The following is a 10,000-nucleotide window of genomic DNA, read 5'->3' as shown; positions in this document are numbered from 1 at the left end:
TCACTCTCTCCATACCTTAATCTCTCTCTCTCTCTCTCTCTCTCTCTCTCTCCTCTCTACTCTCCTCTCTCCTCTCCTCTCCAATACCTGAGAGACTCCCCCTCAACCCCATGACAAACACACCAGAGCGCACGAGCCTACATCATTACACGCACACATCCCAGAATTCTGAAATGTGACTTTCAGAGGCAACTTCAGAAAAAACCTCAGAGGCAACTTCAGAGAAAACCTCAGAGGCAACTTCAGAAAAACCTCAGAGGCAACTGCAGAAAAAACCTCAGAGGCAACTTCAAGGTCAACTTCAGAGACAACCTCAGAGAAAATCTCAGAGACTACTTCAGAGACAAGTTCAGAGGCAGCTTCAGAAACAACCTCAGAGGCAACTTCAGACTCGACTTCATGGCGCAGGCGAGAGTTCGGAGCCTGAAAGGGAGTTGGCTGAATCACGGTGGTTCTCTCCCGCCCACTTGGCATGTTGAAGGAGTGGGCGTGTGTATACCAGCGATTTTTCCCACCCTTTTGAGCACACAGCACGCTCCCCAGGCGATAAAATATTCAAGACACGCTGTCAGTTGTTTATAAAAGGTTGGTTGTAAAAGATTAAGTGTTGTAGTGTTTAAACGTTCAGTGGCTGATGCTTTAATTAAATTAATGGGTTGGTTGGTCAAAAGATTTAATGCTATATGATACATGCCAGAGCACGTTACGCAATGTGTTAATGTATATTGGGAAGGAATAACGTTTTTATATAAGATTATCTTGGGTGGTAATGATTTTTTAAAATATTATTTCTTCTTCGATTTTTTTTTACATTATATCTGAGCTTTGATTTTTTTTTCTGATTACAGTTTTTTTTTCTATTTCTGGTAATAAAAAAAATCTGGCTCACGATTTTTTTTTTATTCATCCTACTCTACTCAATAATCTTTCACCTCTCCTCTTCACTTATTCCTCCCTGACTTCTTTCCTCCCATAATTCACGCGTATTCCTCGCCTCGTCCCACTTGCCTCCCCCCCCCCCCCCCCCCCCCCGACGCCTCTCCGGACTCGCCGCCGACGAAAACCACGGGAATCGGTACGAAACTTTTTGGTCAGAATTGTTCACCTCTCTGGGCGTACTCCGGTTCGGGTGTTTGCTTTGTGGCTGTCCGTTTTTATCTTTTTTTTTTCAAGAGAGAGAGAGGGGGGGGAGAGAGAGAGAGAGAGAGAGAGAGAGAGAGAGAGAGAGAGAGAGAGAGAGAGAAGAAGAGAGAGAGAGAGAGAGAGAGAGAGAGAGAGAGATATAGAAGAGAGAGATAGAGAGAGAGAGAGAGAGAGAGAGAGAGAGCTTGCTCTTTCTCTCTTTCTCTCTCTCCATCCTTCATCCTCTCTCCTCCCATCTTCTTCCCTGTCCCTTTTTTTCTCGCTCTTTAGCTATCTATCCCGCACTCACTCTCTCCCTCTCCCCACCCCCCTTCTCTCTCCCTCCCCGCTCTCCTTCTCCCTTCTTCCTCCTCTTCTCTCTCCCACCCTCTCTCCTCCTCCTCATCCTACCCTCCCTTCATCTCTCCTTTCTCTTTTCTTTTCTCACTTTTCCTTCCCTCCCCCCCCTCACTTCTCTCCTCCCTCTCTCTCCTCATTCCCTCCCCCCTCCCTCTCTCTTTCTCCCCTCTTTCCTCCGCTTCCCCATCTCCCTCGCCCTCCCCTCTTATTCTCTCCTTCTCTCTTTCTCCCCCCCTCCCCCCTCTTATTCTCTCCTTCTCTCTTTCTCCCCCCTCCCCATCTCTCTTTGTTTCCCTCCCTCTATTTCTTCTCCCCCTTCTCCCCCTCCATCTCCTCTCTCCCCCTCTCCCTCCATCTCCCCCTCCCTTCCTCTACTCTCTCTCCCTCCTTTCTTCCCGTCAATCCTCCTTCTTCCATTTCCGTCCTTCACCTCTCCCTCCATCTCCTCCCTGTCTTTCCCTCCACCTCCTTTCCCCCTCCCTCCCCTCTCCCTCCCCTTTCCTTCCCTCCCTCCCTCCCTCCCCTCTCCCTTCCCCTACCTGGCTCCATCTCCTCTCAACCTTCCCCCCCCCCTTCCATCTCCCCTCTCCCTCCCCCCCTCCTTCCATCTCCCCTCTCCTCCCCCCCCCTCCTTCCATCTCCCTCTCCCTCCCCCCCTCCTTCCATCTCCCCTCTCCCTCCCCCCCTCCTTCCATCTCCCCTCTCCCTCCCCCCTCCTTCCATCTCCCCTCTCCCTCCCCCCCTCCTTCCATCTCTCCTCTCCCTCCCCCCCCCTCCATCTCCCTCCCCCCTCCTCCCCTCCTTCCATCTCCCCTCTCCTCCCCCCCCTCCTTGCCATCTCCTCTCAACCTCCCTTCCCCCCCTCTCCTCCCCCCCACCGCTTCTACAAAGGTGGCTCTGCTCGCCTAATTAAACTGTCCTCCAACTATCCAATTGAACAAAGGTGGCTCTGCTCGCCTAAAAAGGACTGCGGGTTCCTGTGGAGGGCGTGGAGGGCTCGGTGGACTCCCTCCGGCTTGCTCTCAGCATGCTCTCAGCTTGCCCTTAACTTGCTCTCAGCTTGCTCTCAGCTTGCCCTTAACTTGCTCTCAGCTTGCTCTCAGCTTGCCCTTAACTTGCTCTCAGCTTGCTTGCCTCTTGCTCTCAGCTTGCTCTCAGCTTGCCCTTAACTTGCTCTCAGCTTGCTCTCAGCTTGCTCTCAGCTTGCCCTTAGCTTGCTCTCAGCTTGCTCTCAGCTAGCACTTAACTTGCTCTCAGCTTGCTCTCAGCTTGCCCTTAACTTGCTCTCAGCTTGCCCTTTGCTTGCTCTCAGCTTGCTCTCAGCTTGCCCTCAGCTTGCTCTCAGCTTTCTCTCAGCTTGCCCTTAACTTGCTCTCAGCTTGCTCTCAGCTTGCCCTTAACTTGCTCTCAGCTTGCTCTCAGCTTGCTCTCAGCTTGCCCTTAGCTTGCTCTCAGCTTGCTCTCAGCTTGCCCTTAACTTGCTCTCAGCTTGCTCTCAGCTTGCCCTTAACTTGCTCTCAGCTTGCTCTCAGCTTGCCCTTAACTTGCTCTCAGCTTGCTCTCAGCTTGCCTCGCTTGCTCTCAGCTTGCCCTTAGCTTGCTCTCAGCTTGCTCTCAGCTTGCCCTTAACTTGCTCTCAGCTTGCTCTCAGCTTGCCCTTAGCTTGCTCTCAGCTTGCTCTCAGCTTGCCCTTAACTTGCTCTCCAGCTTGCTCTCAGCTTGCCCTTAACTTGCTCTCAGCTTGCTCTCACTTGCCCTTAGCTTGCTCTCAGCTTGCTCTCAGCTTGCCCTTAACTTGCTCTCAGCTTGCTCTCAGCTTGCCCTTAACTTGCTCTCAGCTTGCTCTCAGCTTGCCCTTGGCTTGCTCTCAGCTTGCTCTCAGCTTGCCCCTTTAAATTGCTCTCAGCTTTGCTCTCAGCTTGCCCTTAACTTGCTCTCAGCTTGCCCTTAACTTGCTCTCAGCTTGCTCTCAAACTTGCCCTTCTTCTTGCTCTCAGCTTGCTCTCAGCTTGCCCTTAGCTTGCTCTCAGCTTGCTCTCAGTTTGCCCTTAGCTTGCTCTCAGCTTGCTCTCAGCTTGCTCTCAGCTTGCCCTTAGCTTGCTCTCATTATGTCCTCAGCTTGCTCTCAGCTTGCCCTTAACTTGCTCTCAGCTTGCTCTCAGCTTGCCCTTAGCTTGCTCTCAGCTTGCTCTCAGCTTGCCCTTGGCTTGCTCTCAGCTTGCCCTTAACTTGCTCTCAGCTTGCCCTTAACTTGCTCTCAGCACTTGCTCTCAGCTTGCCCTTAGCTTGCTCTCAGCTTGCTCTCAGCTTGCCCTTAACTTGCTCTCAGCTTGCTCTCAGCTTGCCCTTAACTTGCTCTCAGCTTGCTCTCAGCTTGCCCTTAACTTGCTCTCAGCTTGCACTTAACTTGCTCTCAGCTTGTTCTCAGCTTGCCCTTAGCTTGCTCTCATTATGCCCTCAACTTGCTCTCAGCTTGCTCTCAGCTTGCCCCCAGCTTACTTTATGCTTGCCCCCAGCTTACTCTCAGCTTGCCTCCAACTTACTCTCAGCTTGCCTCCAACTTACTCTCGGCTTGCCCCCTGACTTCCCCTCAACTTGCTTGATCTTAACTTACTCTCAGCTTACTCTCAACTTGCTCTCAGCTTGCTCTCAGACTATCCCTCAACTTACTCTCAGTTTTCTATCAACTTGCTCTCAGCTTGACTTCCTCTTAGCTTGTTCTGAGCTTGCTCTCAGATTACGCTCAGCTTGCTCTCTGACTTTTTCTCAGCTTGCTATCATCTTCCTCCCAGTTTGCTCCCAGCTTGCTCTCTGACTTCCTCTCAGCTTGCTCTCAACTAGCACTCAACTTCCTCTCAGACTTGCTCTCAACTTGCTCTCAGTCAGACTTTCTCTCAGAATTCCTCTCAGCTTGCTCTCAACTTGCTCTCAGACTTACTTTCAACTTGCTCTCAACTTGCTCTCAGCTTGCTCTCAGCTTGCTCTCAGCTTGCTCTCAGCCTGCCCCGAGTACTGGCCTCTCCACCGCTTCCATTATCGAGGCGGCGGGATCTATGTACTTTGTACTTCGACTGACGGGTTAGAGGATGGGGGGGGGGGTAAAGGGAGGGAGGAGCTAAAGGGGTGGATAAGGGAGAGGCCGATCATTTTTTTTCCTTTTTTTGTGATATCGGATGTTAGGGAAGAGCGAGTGTGGATGGGGAAGGGAAGGAAGGGTAGGGGAGGGGGTGGGGGGAGGATAGGGAAAGGGGAAAAATGTAAAAATTAAGGGGGATGGGTAAGGGAGGGGAAAGGGGGTGGGGCAATAGAAGGAAATGTACAGGAGGAAGGACAAGGAAATAAGAGGTAAGGGCAAGGGAGAATATTGGGAAATGTAAAGGAAAAAGGACAAGAATATAAGGGAAAAGGGAAAAGGGGAAATGCAGGGAAATGTAAGGGCGGAAGAGCAAGGGAAGGAAAATAGAAAACAAGTGACGTGGACGATGAAAGAGAAAATGGACGAGCGGGAAGGAAGGAAGGAAGGAAGGAGGTAAAGAGAGAGGGGAAGAGAAGAAAAGGGGGAAAGAAAAAAAATAAAAGACACAAAAAAGGGGGGAAGAGGAGGGGGGGGGGGGGAGAATAGTAATAAGTGTTCCTTTTTTCCAATTCTTTTAAACAAAACCTCTTGTGAACAAAATCGAGTCTCGTAAAATTTTTCCCTGCAAGAACCCAGTTGGAATGAAAATTTTTGGGTTTTTTTCATAAAGTTTTTTAAAATCATTTGAATTATGCCACTACAAAAAAATACGATTTCGAGGCGTGCAGAAAATAATTTTAAAGATAAAGTAAAAAGAGAAAGAGAGGAGGAGAGAGAGAGAGAGAGAGGGAGAGAGAGAGATAAGGAGAGAGAAGAAGAGAGACGAGAGAGAGAGAGAGAGAGAGGAAAAGAAAGAGAAGAGGAGAGAGAGGAGAGAGAGAGGAGAGGAGAGAGAGAAGAGAAAGGGGAGGGGGAAGAGAGGGGGAGAGAGAGAGAGAGGAGAGGAGAGAAGAGAGAGAGAGAGAGGAGAGAAAGAGAGGAGGAGAGATTGAGAAGAGGGGAGAAGGAGAGAGGAGAGAGAGAGAGAGAGAGAGAAGAAAATTTTATATAGATAAACAGAGAAAAGAAAAAAAAGAGAAGAGACGAAAAAGAAAGAAAAAAGGGGAGAGAGAGAAAAAAAAGAAGAAAAAAAGGGAAGAAAAGAGAGAGAGAGGGGAGAGAGAAAAAAGGGAACAAAGAAAAAACAGAAAAAAGGGGAGAGAAAAGAAATTGGAAAAAATTTAACATGATGGGCCCAAAAAAGTGGAAATAAGGGAAAGGCAAGGAGAAACGAAAAAATTGATCCTCACGAAGAGAGGGCGATTTTCCTCCCCATCGCTCATTAATGCCAGGCGTCCCACCTCATAAAGGCACTTCATAACCGCGCCCCCTCATTATCTCTCTCACCAGAGTCTGCAAACCTCTTCATTCACCCCCCTCACTCCCACCCCCATCCCCTACCCCCCTTCTCATCATCACCTCTCCATCACACGTTCTCTTATTAATCTTTAGCTGATAAACTTTTTCTACGTTTTTCACGTTTGGGGGGTTTTATAAAAGTGCAGTTTTTTGTTTGTCCTTTTTTCTCAAAAGGGTCTCTGTTCCTCTTTCTTTTTTTCTAGTCTCTGTCTCTCTTTTTCTTTTCTGTCTAGCCCTCTTCTCTCTCTCTCTTTTTTCTCTATCTCCCCCCTCCCTCCCTCCCCCCGCTCTCCCCTCCCCCCCTCCCCTTTCTCTGTCTCTCTCAAACACCACTACGTAAGCTTGCATTAATCCCTACGCTCCCACAAAGCAACCGGCCTCTAGAACAAACACGAACATCATGTCTTTGTTTATCCTACACATTTGCACGAACCGCACATATAAAATCGCCCCCAAAGCCCTTTTGGGGCGTTTTGGGTTTGGGTTTAAAGGGATTACAAGTTCGTTTAAATTGGGTAGAAATTGGACCCCCTTTTTTTTAAAGCAAAAGCTCTTTTTGGGGTTTTGTTTTTCGACTTTTTTAAGGGTTTTTATTCCGATTTTTATATCAAAATTCCCCCCCCCTGGCCTTTTAGAAATACTTAAAAAAAAAAAATCATTATTTCCTTGTTCACTTTTGAGAAGGAAGCAGAATCATGTTTTCTTTTTCTTTTTTGTAACCCTTTCCAGTGAGAGCGAAGCGGAATCTGATCCCACGTCTTAACAAAGGCGCCATAAGCTCTGGGCTTTAAAAGGGGATCCGAGACTAAATCTAACCTAACTTTACCTAGACAATAAGAGTTCGCAGCGTAAGAGGTTCGTACTTTTTCGTTTTTTGTGTATAAGGAGAGGGGGAGAAGGAAAGGGAGAAGGAATAATTAAGAACATAAAATAGTATGTCCCGTAAAAGGTTTTTTTTTTTTTATTTTTATTTTAAAGTTTTTTGTCCATTATACAATCTTATTCACCTCTTTCACGACTTTCTCCTTTAAATTTCACAACCAACTTTATTAAAACTGAGCTCAAGGACCTTGCAGTGCAGTGACCACGTGGGCCCAAAATTTTACATCCCTTTTTTTTTTCTTTTTATCAAAAACCTCCCTACCCGACCCCTTTTATCGCTCCCTTTTTTACCGTCCCACCAGGAGGGGGCTTTTCCCCATACACAGATAACAATGGCACTTGAGACATTCTTTTAAAACCGTAGAGTCCCCGAGGCCCCTTTTGTTTCCCTTCCCCCTTTTCTTGATTTTTTATTTTTTTTTTTAACCCCCGGTTTTTTTTCTATTCCAAGTTTTCCCAACTCGTTCGGTCTTTAGAAAAAAAAAACTTTTGTTCTTTGTCTCTCTCCTTTTTCCCTCTGTCGGCCTTTTCTCTCTTTTCCCCTCTCTCTTTTCCCCCTCTGTCCGGGGCCCCCTCTCTCTCCTCTCTCTTCTCTCCTCCTTTTCGGCCTCCTTTTTTTCTCCCCCCCCCCCCCCTCTCTCCCCTCTCCTCCACACCCCACACACACACACACAAAACACAACCCCAAACACAAAACACACACACTTTAAAACTAAAAAATTTATAAAATAAATTTTTTTTTTTAAAAACACAAAATTTTTTTATCATTTTTATTATACAAACTATCAAACACTTCTCGTTTTCCCCCTCCTTTTAAAGGCGATTTTCTTTTTCCCCCCCTCCCATTTGTCGGGGCATTTCCTCTTCCTCTGTTTCTTTTAAAAAACCTCTCCCCCCTCAAAACCCTTTTTCTCTCTTTACCCCTTTCCTTTTGAAATCCCTTTATTTTAAAGGACCCCAACCCCTTCTCCTCTCTCTCCTCTTCCCCCCCCCCTCCCCCCCTGCCCCTTCCCCTTGAGGTTTGTAGAAGAGCTTTATTGTCATTCGCCCTATTCTGTATTATCTGTCTTTATCCTTGCCTGTTTCTCTTCCTTTCTCTCTCTCTTTCTCTTTCTCTCTCACTCTCTCTCTCTTGAGTATTATCCTCTGTCTCTGCCTGCTGTTCTTTCTTTTTTTTTCTTTTTCTTTCCTTTTCTTTTTCTTCCCCCTCTCTCTCTCTCTCCTCTTTTCTTCTCCCTCTCCCCCTCTTTTTCTTTTTTCCCCTCTCTCTCTCTCTTTTTTCCTCCCTTTTTCCCTTCTTTCCTCTTCTCTCTTTTCTCTCCTTTTCTCCTTTTTCTCTCTCCCTCTCTCTCTCTCTCCTCTCTCCCCTCTCCCTATCTCTCTCTCTCTCCCTCTCTCTTCCCCTACCCCTCGTTTTCCCTCTCCCTCTCACTCTCATGCTGTCTTCCACTCCCGCTCTTTCTCTCTCTACCTCCCTCTCCCTCTTTCCCTCTCCTTCTCCCTCCCTCCCCCTCTCTCCCTCCCTCTCTCTCCCTCTCTTTCCCCATTCTTTTTATATCCTCCAAATTACACACAGAACGTGACGCGGACCTTAACAATTTGGGGTCGAGTCTGAAAATGACATTTATTTACGTGATTGTCTGAATGTATGTTTGTGTGTGAGTATGTATGTACTTGGTGTGTGTTTTGCGTGTGTATTTTTAGGGTCTGTGTTTGCTGTTTTTTTTTTACGTGTGGTTTTGGAAATGGTGTGTGTGTGTGTGTGTGTGTGTGTGTGTGTGTGTTGTGTGGTGTGGTGTGTGTGTTATTTATGATGGAAAATATGATAGCAGTAATGACAGTAATGTTATTAATGATAACAATGAAAATGATGATGAAAATAATACTAACAATAATAACTATAATAACAATGGTACTACTACTGCTACAATTAGTAATTATGATACTAATAATGACAAGACCAATGTTGATAACAATAACAATGATAATGAAATAACTGTTTAATTTTTTTTTTTTGCGTAACAAGAACGCAATTGCTTTTGTACTTCAAGGCTACCAAACGTAAGAACGTTTTATCTCTTTTTATCGTTTATTTATTTATTTATATTTTAAAGAAAAAACAATCGTATTTTTCGGAAGGAGAAAAAATAAACATTGTCTTCAGATACAAAATGGGCTGTAACTGATCCTCTCCCTCTCCCTTTCTCTCTCTCTTCCTCCTCCCTTTCTCATTCCTCTTTCTGCTTTCTGTCTTGTATTACCTCTTTCTCCCGACTCTTCCCCTCCCATCCTTTATCTCTTTGACTACCTCCTTCTCCCCTCTTCCCCCTCCTCCCCATTTTCTCTTGTTCCCCTCCTCTTATCTTCCCTATCTAATTTTCTCTTCCTTCTGCCTCTTCGTTTATGTGAAGAGATAGATTTTTTGAAAGAAAGTGCATAAGGATGATGTGTGTGTGTGTGTGGTGTTTGGGGGAGAGAGAGAGAGAGAGAGAGAGAGAGAAGAGAGAGAGAGAGAGGAGAGAGAGGAGAGGAGTGGGGAGAAGAGAAGGAGAAAGAGAGAGAGAGAGGAAGGAGAGAAGAGAGAGAGAGAGAGAGAGAGGAGAAGAGGAGATTTTAGAGAGAGGGATTAAGAGAGAGGAAGGAAGAGAGAGGAAAAGAGAGACGACAAGAACAAAGAGGATAGAGAGGGGAGAGAAGAGAGAAGAAGAGAGAGATAAAAGATAGATAGATGGATGTAAATTTAGACATACATAGATAGATAGATGGATATATAATAAATTAATGAATAATATACACACTAACATATATGCGTGTATCCTCTCTCTCTGTCTCTTGAGGAGGAGGAGGAGGAGGAGTAGGAGTAGGAGTAGGAGGAGGAGGAGGAGGAGGAGGAGGAGGAGCTGGAAGAGGAGTAGGAGTAGGAGTAGGAGGAGGAGGAGGAGGAGGAGGAGGAGGAGCAAAGTAAAGAAAAATAAATCAAGTTTTCGTTTTTTTTTTTTTTTTTTTTTTTTTTTTTTTTAAGATGAGAGGAGTTGCTTTTGGACATCGAGATATATCTGAATACATTTTTTTTCTTCATTTTTTTTTTTTAAGGAAAATCTTGGAATGAACGATAGACTTGGTTAAGGAAGGTGGAACGAGAGAATTTACTGATATTGAAGG

General features: G+C 46.1%; 1 protein-coding gene across 1 annotated transcript in view; it reads right to left on the bottom strand.

Annotated features, from left to right (window-relative positions):
- Positions 1–10,000, bottom strand: part of LOC119599510 (calmodulin-beta-like) — a 161,979-nt gene that overhangs the window by 17,730 nt on the left and 134,249 nt on the right. The gene's annotated exons all lie outside the window — the stretch shown is intronic.

This window comes from Penaeus monodon, chromosome 43, assembly GCF_015228065.2.
Source record: "Penaeus monodon isolate SGIC_2016 chromosome 43, NSTDA_Pmon_1, whole genome shotgun sequence".
NCBI classification, from domain to species: Eukaryota; Metazoa; Arthropoda; class Malacostraca; order Decapoda; family Penaeidae; genus Penaeus; species Penaeus monodon.
Note: the sequence above shows the minus strand (reverse complement) of the source record. Positions and strands in the feature narration are given on the sequence as shown.